This window comes from Melozone crissalis, unplaced genomic scaffold (genome assembly GCF_028551555.1).
Source record: "Melozone crissalis strain CALT ecotype California unplaced genomic scaffold, PUWL_Pcris_2 ptg000013l_1, whole genome shotgun sequence".
Classification (NCBI taxonomy): Eukaryota; Metazoa; Chordata; class Aves; order Passeriformes; family Passerellidae; genus Melozone; species Melozone crissalis.
In genome coordinates this window covers 39,721,637-39,732,038 of record NW_026535791.1, presented here as the reverse complement: position 1 = coordinate 39,732,038, position 10,402 = coordinate 39,721,637, and positions in this window count along the sequence as shown.

Sequence of the window (10,402 nt, the reverse complement as noted above, 5' to 3'; positions counted from 1 at the left end):
TATATACCTTCTCAGCTGTGATGTTCACTCCTTGCAACTGCAAATTTTATTTTTAAAAATTTTTGAGTAGAATTACACCCTACAAAAGCAGGCTATCATTATTTTAAGAGTGTTTTTTTTTAAACTTCCTTTTCACTTGTTTACAGTGCTGTAAAGACTGTACAAACACCTAATGGAAAGAAATTTTTATATATCACCACTAAATTCTTAATTTAATCCATTAGCATGTAAAGGAGCCCACACAATCATGCCTTAATTATTGAGTGGAAATTATGTGTGTGTGTTTATATTTAACACTTCCTTTTTTTATTTTCTGCAAACAAGTTCATTTTTATTCGGGGGAACAGCAAATTTCAACCTTGGAAGTAGAGAAACCCTCTGCAAAATTGTGAAAATGCAACTTCTACATTCTAGAAAATTAAATATTACAGGATAAAAATTGTTACTTTTATTTGTTTCTGAGTTTGGCAAAAAGAGGATATGAAAGCCTAGTAAGTCATTAACTTCATGATCTACATACAGTGGCAAAAGGGAATAAAGATTTAAAAGTTAGAAGAGAAAGAAAGACAACCACAGCCATGATACACAAAAAAACCCAGCAATTGTGACGTCTCCAGAAAAAAATAAAAATTAGCGCAGCATGACCACTACCTAATGAGTTCTTCACACTTTACATAAAAAAACTGTAAAAAAGGATATCAAAAGGTGCTTCTGATCTTCTATTCCTTCCCAATTTATTCTCAAAAGCCATTTTTCTGCCTAAAGAAACTATACAAAGAATAGCCATTTGGCCCAGGGTTTGTTTTGTTTTGTTTTGTTTTGTTTTTCACAGCACGTGATGTTATTTGACTTTATTTCACTTGCCAACTCTCTTTTCATAGTTCAAGACATCAAGCACTAAGGTCATTGGTGAAAAAAAATTGAGAAAAAAATGGCAGAGATATATAACATTTGAACTCAGATTGCCCTTTCCCCTTGTAATTTCTGCAGGACAAAATTTATTAGGTCCTGCATGAAAATTTTCTTACAAAGATTTGCCTCTGGAGATACATAATTTTGAGGAAAATTCCTCAGAGCAGTCCCATACCTACTTGAACTTTCATGGTTCCCTCAAGTGAAGTCATGCCACACGTATTCCCGCCCTGGAGGGCTGTTACTCCAGTATCCACCGAAGAAATCAATGACAAATTCAACGGTGCCTGAAGTTGCATCGATCCGGAACAGGAACACTAAACATTTCCCCTACCAGCTCCCATCATAACTGAGAGAAAACTGACACAGCCAGGTAGCTTGTGCCACAGCTTTCCACAAGAATAGAGGGAATGGGGAAAAGCCATCATGGTAAGGAGGTGAGATAAAACTCTGTGCCCTGCAGGTTGTTTCCTACAGAGAATTCAACCTAGACTAGACCTTCAGCTCCAGTGACAACACCAAATGAGAATTTTGCTGCTTTTTTGTTTTGTTTTTAAAGAATTAGCTTTTCTAAGACATGCACTTAAAATAATGTCATAAATTACAAATTAATTCTGTAAAATATAGTTTAGCAACTATGAAATAAATTCTCAGCAGTAGTACTGAATATCTCCTCACAATACTTTTGAAGTCCAAAAACAACCTCAGTAATTTTTTCAGCCAGGCCTTCAGGCTGCATATCAGTTGCTTTAACTGATTTGAATACTACATTGCAAATGTATTAAATGCACTTATTTATTGCCTAATTCCTTTTAAATTCTGTTGTGTATGGACAACATTTTATACAGCAATTCTGACAAAAGCTTTAAATAAACTTAATTTGTAACATTATAGCTCTACTAAGCTTTTCAAGATTGCAAAACAAAGCGTTTCCAGGCTTAACACAAGGCTTAATCAAGAAAAAAAAAAAAACCAAATCAACCATTAAACAAATAAAAATCTTATCATATAAAGTCCATTTCTGTTTCCACAAGAGATCTTTTCTTGCATAGTCAGCCACAAAAAAAAAAAAAAAAAAAAAAAAAAAAAAAAAAAAAAAGTCCATCTTCTTCTGAACTTAATAAGGTCTGCAATGATGTGTTACTACCAGCAATGAGAACACCAGCAGTATCAGTAAGAATGACACCAGTGAGGAAAAAAATAATCACAGTTACACGATCAATCAAAAAGCTGTTTCTGCCTACCAGTATGGGCAGTCTTCACAATTTCCTCTTGGTTCATGGAGTATTTAATATCTTTTTCTTGAAAGTGTAGTCCCAAGGTTTGCAATGATACTGCAGCCATCAAGTTTAATTTTTAAAAGTTTATATCCCATGAAACTTTTAAGAAACATTTAAAAACTAAACTCCATGCAATCAGATATAAACAGACAAACAAAGGCAACAAAAAAAAAAAAAAAATCAAACAACCTAAACAATTTAAACAAAAACCCAGAGGGAATATTTCTTTTTTTTTTTTAAATCTTCACTTTTTAAACCTATTCTCAGATTCTGTACATTTGGAAAGGGATTCAAACATCAGCTTAAGATCCTGCTCAAGGCAGTTGTGTAGACACCAGTTGCCCACAGTAGCCCTTGCAGGCAAGAGAAAGACAGGCATCTGCCAGGGATAAGGGTTCCCACTTACACTGCCACACATTTGCTAAAACAGGAGTTGAGCAGGTCTCATTCACTTCTCATTAGCTATTTAGGGGGACTTGGTTGACCCCTAAAGTTAGATGAGAATTCTTTCACTCCAAGTTCTAAACGAAGCTATGCATCGATTAACTAATATTAAAAAAAGACATCAAAATTCAGAACTATTTGAATTCTAAGGGACATTTTTAGTTCTGTTATAATGTATTACTCACGTAGTATACAAGCATTACAATATATCCCAATAAAAAAAACCCAGTTAATAAATCTTTGACACTAAATCAGGGTTATGAAATCAATATAATTTGCTCTTACTATAAAACCAAAATGATTTCAGGAAAAATGCTGCATCATCTTTTCACCACCAGTGGTCCAAGGGTAGCTACAACAACCAAACCACAGAAAGGTTTAATTTTTGTGCAGGTTGTCATATGGCAATAAACATCTCTGATAAGTCAGCCTCAGAAACAACAAATTCCCTAAACTGAGATGACTGCCAAGAACCAAGTTCTGTGTAATGAACTTGCCCATTCTCTGATGTATCATATGTTTTTCTTTTTACATCATATCACGAGAAATCAGCATGACTTTAATACAGGCTTTTTAAAAAGTTACATGCTTTATGTTATGATTGTTTTTAAAGGAGATCAGTGCATAAAATATTTAATATCTCAGTCACACTGTATTATCCTAACTTTTGTTTCCACAAACGAGGGAGTCATTTCACTGGAATAATTCTTTCCCACTGGGGTTTGCCGGTTCAGAGATAACTGCTGTAAGGTTACCCAAGAAGATCTTAAATCCCTGCGGCTTGACACAAGTAACACAGCCAGAAAGTCTCACCCCTCACAGAGCTCTATTATTATACATGTTTGTAGTCCAGCAGGGAAGGATGACAGTGAGTCAGCCACAGCCAGTGCCCCAGGGAGATGATCCCTTCTTGATGTCAATCACAGTGAAGATTCTCTCCCTCTTTCACTTGCAGAAAGGCTGTGATGGCCAAGAGAGGGTTCAGGAATGCAGTTAGGAATTAAGGTTAGCACTGAGCCACAAGAGGTTCTGCTCAAACGTGCTCATTTAGGGCTTAAATGCTATTAGAATGATGCTACTGAGACAATGCATTACAAACCCAAACATTTCACTTAAAGGAAAATTTTACTAAGCTTTATAGAAGACCAAGGACAAGTAGGACAAGTCGATTCCCCTTCTGCTGCTACACAAATATATTCTTTGGGTCTGAATTAGTGAAAACAGCCTCTGCCTTTCCTAAACCCAAGATAGTTGGCTTCATTTTCTACTATGGTAGCTTAAACTAATTACATACACAAGAACAAAAAGGGTGGTTGGAGGAACATAAGAGGAAACATTGATGCCTTCAGCCATGGAATAACACAGATATTCATCTGCAACATCTCCCCCGGAACTGTCAGGATTACTCAGTCTGAGGCCTGATTTTGAACTCTTCATAATGATGATGATTCTAATAGTAATAATGTGTTTGGAACAGGCAAATGCATCCGAAGAAGTAATGCTGGAGTCATCATTAAACTTACTGTGTGTTCCTGACATTAGACCACAGCAGGATTACCAGGCATCGCTGGTACACTTTGGTTTCTCCAAGAATCTGCTCAGTAGGTGCATACAAAATGCTGCTCCCATAGGTATTTGTACCTGCAGAGCTTATTAACATCAGCTAAAAAGACAGGCACACAGCAAACCATCTTACATGCCTTTTTCAGGCCCATCCTTTGTTGAAGTTCCCCAATTTCAAAAGGATTCAGGTGCATTTAAAACACACATATAAAACAGAGTATCAGTCTTCATTTGTTCACTGAATACACTTGCTTTCCAAAGTTTTTGTGAAGTGAGACATTGAATTTTTATTAAGATCCATTATTACTTTCATTGTCATTGCTGTTACCATTATCACTCATTAGTAAAATGAAGCACAGAAATTGGATGAGCAAAGAAAACACTCTGATCAGGGAAAAAAAATGCCAATTTTAAATATTCATTTGCATTTACAGACTTACTTGATGTTACAAACACACTTTGTTTCTATAAATTGAAAACTCGTTTAAACCAGTGATGAAGTTATTTCTTCATCAAGGAAGTTAATATGCTTTTCAGAGAATTGTGGATTATATTGTGTGGACAATGAAGGGAAAAGTACTTACTGCTGTGAATTGTAAACTTGCTGGTGGTTCTGCTCTAACATTAATGCTCTGCAGGTATTGCAGAGGAGGTTTATGGTACAAAGAACATATATTGAAATATATAACATATATTGAAAACTTTGCTTTTAATGAAAAACTCCTTTTTAACTAATTCCTGCCCTGTTACAGGAATACAGTAAGGCACCTGAAGCCATAAAAGCATTTATGATCTCCTATAGAACTTAATAATGGACAAATTGATTTGTCTCACAAAAATAATTGGACTGAGAAGTTACATGCCAGGTTTCCACTTTAAAAAAATAAATAGTGATTTCTGCTACTACAAAATATTGAAAATGAAGGTTCATAATGGAAATGCTGACCAACTATTTACTTCACCCATGCTAGCTAGACATATAAATGCTCTCAGACACTCTGTAAAAATCTGAAGCTTTCTTTGATAAAACCCTGCTTCCATAAGCCAAAATGCAAAACCACCTTTCCCAGCTCTTCAGATCAGTACAGATATAAGCACAGAAATTCCCATCTTGCGAGTTTCCTGACTTCCCAGAATAGTCTGGAAGCAGGAATTACTGTAAGACATCAGTGAAGATGTATTGTAAGAAGTGCTAGTGCAACAAAAACATGAATTACACCTTTTTTTTTTTTTTGTTTTCTTTTTGTTGTTGCTGTTGTTGTTTTGTTTTGTTTATTTGTTCAAGACAGCATCCTATGAAGAGGTCACCAAAGCCAAAATATAATTGCAAAGTTAATATTCTCTTTTCAGGGGAAATTGAAGGAATTTGTTTCAGATTATCTATCCCATAAAAGCTGGGGAAATAACAATCTAATCAAATCAAGCATGGTTTCTATTACAGTTCAGCAAAAGACACTGTATCTGACATTTGCAGAAATGAATCAGATATCTGGGTACAGTAATTTCTGTTCAGCAGTAGACCAAGGCCAAACATGAAATGAAACTCATCACTAATGTAAAATCCTTTAGCCTATGCTGCTCTTGAGTCTTTTTCACTACATCCTTTCAACAGGAAATCAAACAGCTTATTTGTGATTCATGTTTTTGCCTTTTCTGGGAGCAGTTCCCAGTATAATAATCTTCGCCAACGGGACCAAATCACAGACTTCAGGAGCATGTTCCAGATTTAGCCCCGTGATTCAAGCTCCCACCTGCTTTTAAAGGGGAAAACCCTTCTCTGTAGAACTATTAACCTGACAAGTTCTCCAGTCTAGACTAATAATTATGTTAAGAATTGAGTGAGTCCATTATCCACATGGGTGGAGGTTTTGATAAACCAGTAATAATAGGCGTCAGACTAGTCACCAAGGATTGTTCTTACTTGCCTTCCTATAAAAGGGAACTTTAGACTCATTCAAGAATTCTGCTTCCATTGGGACTGACAAACACTGTGTTTATTTCCATCAAAGGCAAGGGACTGCCCTGTAGTGCCTATGAAATGGGAAATGGAAATATTGTTCAACAAAGGTTGACCCACTCATGTAGATTTTTGTCAACACTGCTTTTGTTCAAAATGGGAAGCCGTGTTCCTCTAATTGTACCATTCCAATTCTTCCCATTGCAGTATTCTAATGGATTAATTCATTTCATATATTCTATGCTTTGGGGAGAAAAAAAAATGCACAAGCAAGTGTTGAGAACTGGAAAGAAACTGGTGATCCTCAGTAGAAAAAAGGTAATGTAGAGTTGAGAGGGCGACAGTTGTGAAAAGCGCCAGCTGCCCGGGCCCGGTTCCGTTTTCCCAGGAGAGCAGGGAAGGTGCTCCAGCCCGGGCAGGAATCGCCGCTCCCTGCGCACGCCGGAGCCCGGAGCGGGGGCGCGCCCTCGGCTGCCCTCTACTGGCAGCGGGAGCGCGCACTGCGGGCACGAGCGCGCCATCGGCAACGCGCGCAGTCAGGCCACTCGCTGCCCGATAGCCACGAGCGTCAGCGCAAATCCTTCTGCCAGCCTCCCTCGGTCTGTCCGGAACTCTTAAAATGGTTTTTCCAATTCAAGAGTGTTAACCAAAGTATCTAGCTATACAGAAAACTCTTTATCCCCTTTTGAAACAGGCAAGAAGCACTCTTCTGACAAAGGAAAATAAACTTCATAGAGGACTATTATAAAATATTTGAATTATTTTCTTGCATTTTCCTTCCAAATATCTCAAAGAATTGCAAGGAGATTGAGATTCATTGTTAAAAACGAATGAGGAAACTAAAATGCATCTGGTTTTTTTCTTACAAGCAATGCTGTTACTGAAAAGGTAAATAAAATATTTCAGGAATTCTCACTTCTACATGCCGTTTTTCATATCACTCTTCAAAATAGAATATTTGAACTGATTGCTTTCATATTAATTCAGGAGTTTGACATTTTTAAATAGCTGCACACAAATGTCTAATGAAAGATAAATGTATGACCTCTTTGAAAAAATATTGCAGATATCTAACTTTGCAGAGTTATGTCAGAAGTAAAAACAGTTACCTTCACTTACAGTATAAATTCTTTTCAAAAATGAACACCACACACACAGAGACATTTACAAAGGTCCCAGCACAATGATCACTCAACAACTATTAGTCTTCAGCTATCATGGTAGTTTCAGGTCCGGCTTTCTTTTGATAACAAAAACATATTTAACGTAAAGCTTCAGCCTACTTAAAAAAAATAATAATAATAAAAAAAATACATATACATGACTAGAAACAGAAAATTGCCTTGTATATTTCACTCCTACGCAGCAAGTTCTAAAAGATGACTATGCTTAAAATAGTCAAAAAAACTATTAAAATTAAAAACTATTCCATTTATAATGTTTTTGTAATAAAAAAGCTTGACAATTCCAAGTAATTTTTTTTTCTTTTCTGTTCTCTGAAGTAACTAACAGGAAATAGCAATCCTAAGAGACTGAACCCTTTTGGGAACAGAGATGCCAAACACAGATGCAAAAAAGAATAAAAACTCTAAGATTCAGTAAAAGAAGTAAAGACAGCCCTGAAGCTCTTGCAGATACCCTAATGTGGTAACATAAGAAATGGACATCACTGAAACAAAGAACGAAAAACCAATCAGGAAAGAAGACCTAGCCACAGGGCTGCTTTCCTGCAGATGAGAAGCAGTGTGCTACAGTCCCTATAGAAGCGCAATAATCGGTGAGTTGGGAACATCCAACCCATCCATTCTCCAGCCCAGAGGACTCAGTATATGTTACACAATCTAACCCTTCTCAGCAGCATGAGCCTGGACTCCTTCTGGAGCACTGCCTCTCAGTCACTTCCAGCATTGCACTGAGGTTTGAGAAAGGGATACTTGCCATAGCACGTTGTTTTTATGTAAGCCCTGGTGATCGAGGAACAGACCTTCCCACAAATCACTGCTAGTAAAGATAAGATCACTGAGAATGCAGAACAACTGCTTGCAGCGTGACAGAGCTAAACTAGATGGTGCCATTCAGTAAGGTTACCTCTGAGGAAAGGCAGAGTAAGGGATGTAGCCACGTTGTCAGGCAGGCTGGGAACATGACCAGAGCACTGCACAGCCTCCTTTTGTCAAGCTCATCATACACCTATCTGTTAACAAATAACAATGCCTGTTACGATTCAGCTTTAACAGGCTTTGCCAGTTTTAACTTAAAATGAAATTGCATTCCTTTTAAACAGAGTCTTGCTGCAATGCAAACAGACATTTCATTATTAATGTATTTTTCAAGGCTATATGGATCTCCTATTGAAATTGCTGAAGTGATGATTTGAGGATTTTTTTAAAATTTTCATTTTCAATAGCATGCTTTGTTCACTTAGTTTCTGGTAGGTAAACTTGACTGCTCAAGAAAAAACATTCTGCTTGCCCTCCCAGTACTAATATTCTACTACTGATTCTGTCACCTCAGAAAGTGAGCAGAAAGAAAGCTACTGGCCTGTGATTTGCAAAGGCCCTTGCCTGCCATGAGCTGTGCAGCTGCAAGCACTGCTCTCCTGCAGGCTCTGTCGCTCATTTGTGAAGCAGAGATAATAACTACTCCTTGCTTGCTGCACAATAGCTATGAGAAGTCAAACACAATAAACCCTCAGGAACACTGTGGTCATAAGAATAGTAAAGCAGCAAAGGTGAAAAGTCAGGACATATTTATTCTCCTGGCAGAGGACTGCTCTCAGAACAGTAAGGCAAACAGGCAAACGACCCTGGTATAACAACAGGTAGGGGTATTGCAAGTAAGATGCACTTGGCCTGTTGCTTTTAACTGGTATTGTTTTTGTTGCTAGCATTGTAGAACACTGTGATCAAATAATTATTGCTTCCTCGGTTGCCAACTATTTTTCTTTTATTAGTAATACCGACCTTTGTTTATTCTTCTTCCTCCCATGGGAAATTTCAACACATCTCCAGAAGGGATGTCGTATGACTCTCAGTTATAATGGGATCCCTCCCTTTCTTCCCAGGCAAGGCTCTGTCTTTATTTTTTTTTTCCCCTCTATATTTGTAGAGAGGAACACCAAGTCAAGTCTCTAATGTGTTCACATTCATGTGATCTGAACAAGATGAACAGATCAGCAGTTCTCACACATTTGCCTAGGAGACATACAGCTGAAGAGAATTCATCTCAGGCACCATTCCATTTGAACTGTTTAACATTCATTCTGACAACATTAGCAACAGACCATAAAGAAAATTAGTGTACATATATGTATGTAGTATATATACATTTTTGTGGGTTTGTTTTCTTCCCTCAATGCAGTGAGTGTTTTCAGGGATTTTGCATCCTTCATTTCTTGTCTCTTTTGTTCTTAATTTCCTATTTGTTCTCCCACCACGCTCTTTCCTGTCTCACCAATGCATGCATTTTACTATCTGTCCCCAATATTACTCACTCACAGCCTATATCTTGGTGTGGTTTTGTCTGCTTTAGTCACCCCTCCACCCCCCCACCACACACCTGATCATCTTCTACATGGTTGATTTTGCCTCCTTATCATGAACGACTACCCTTTGTCCTAGAAAACCCTTTTCTTTCACTAGGTCATCATGTACTTCTGTCATTCTCATTTGTAGCCCCCAGCTCCACTACTGGCAGCTCCTGCTGATGACAGATGTCTCACAATCAGCTGCAAGCCTGCTCTTGGCTCCAAGCCTGAGGGAAGCTCCAGACTTTTGTTCACATTTTCTCTTTGCAGCAGCACTTTTATACAGATGCAGCAAAGTCACCTTTTCCTGAAGTACAGCTTCTTAGAGAATTCCAGGTCTCTCTGCACCACCAAGACTGAATACCTGTAGAAATAGCCTGAGAAAAATTGCAGACAATGCTATCCAGCAGGGTGAGTAAGCATGGATGGCATTTTGCCCTGGAAGTCCTGTTTTGAGCAGTCAGAGCATGTCGGTGCATTATTTCATTGCCTAATATACACAGCAGGAGCTCCAGAACTGAGTGTGCAGATGAACCTTCATCATACCAACCCTAGGCTGCATACATCCTCCCCCACCATCTAGTGCAATACTTTCATCTCTTCCCATGACTCCTGTGCCATTCAGCCTCAGTATTATCTTCCTCTACTCATTCCTTCTACTTACCTTTGGCAAGCCATAAAGAATACATAATTATCCAACATGGAGCTAAATGAAGAGAG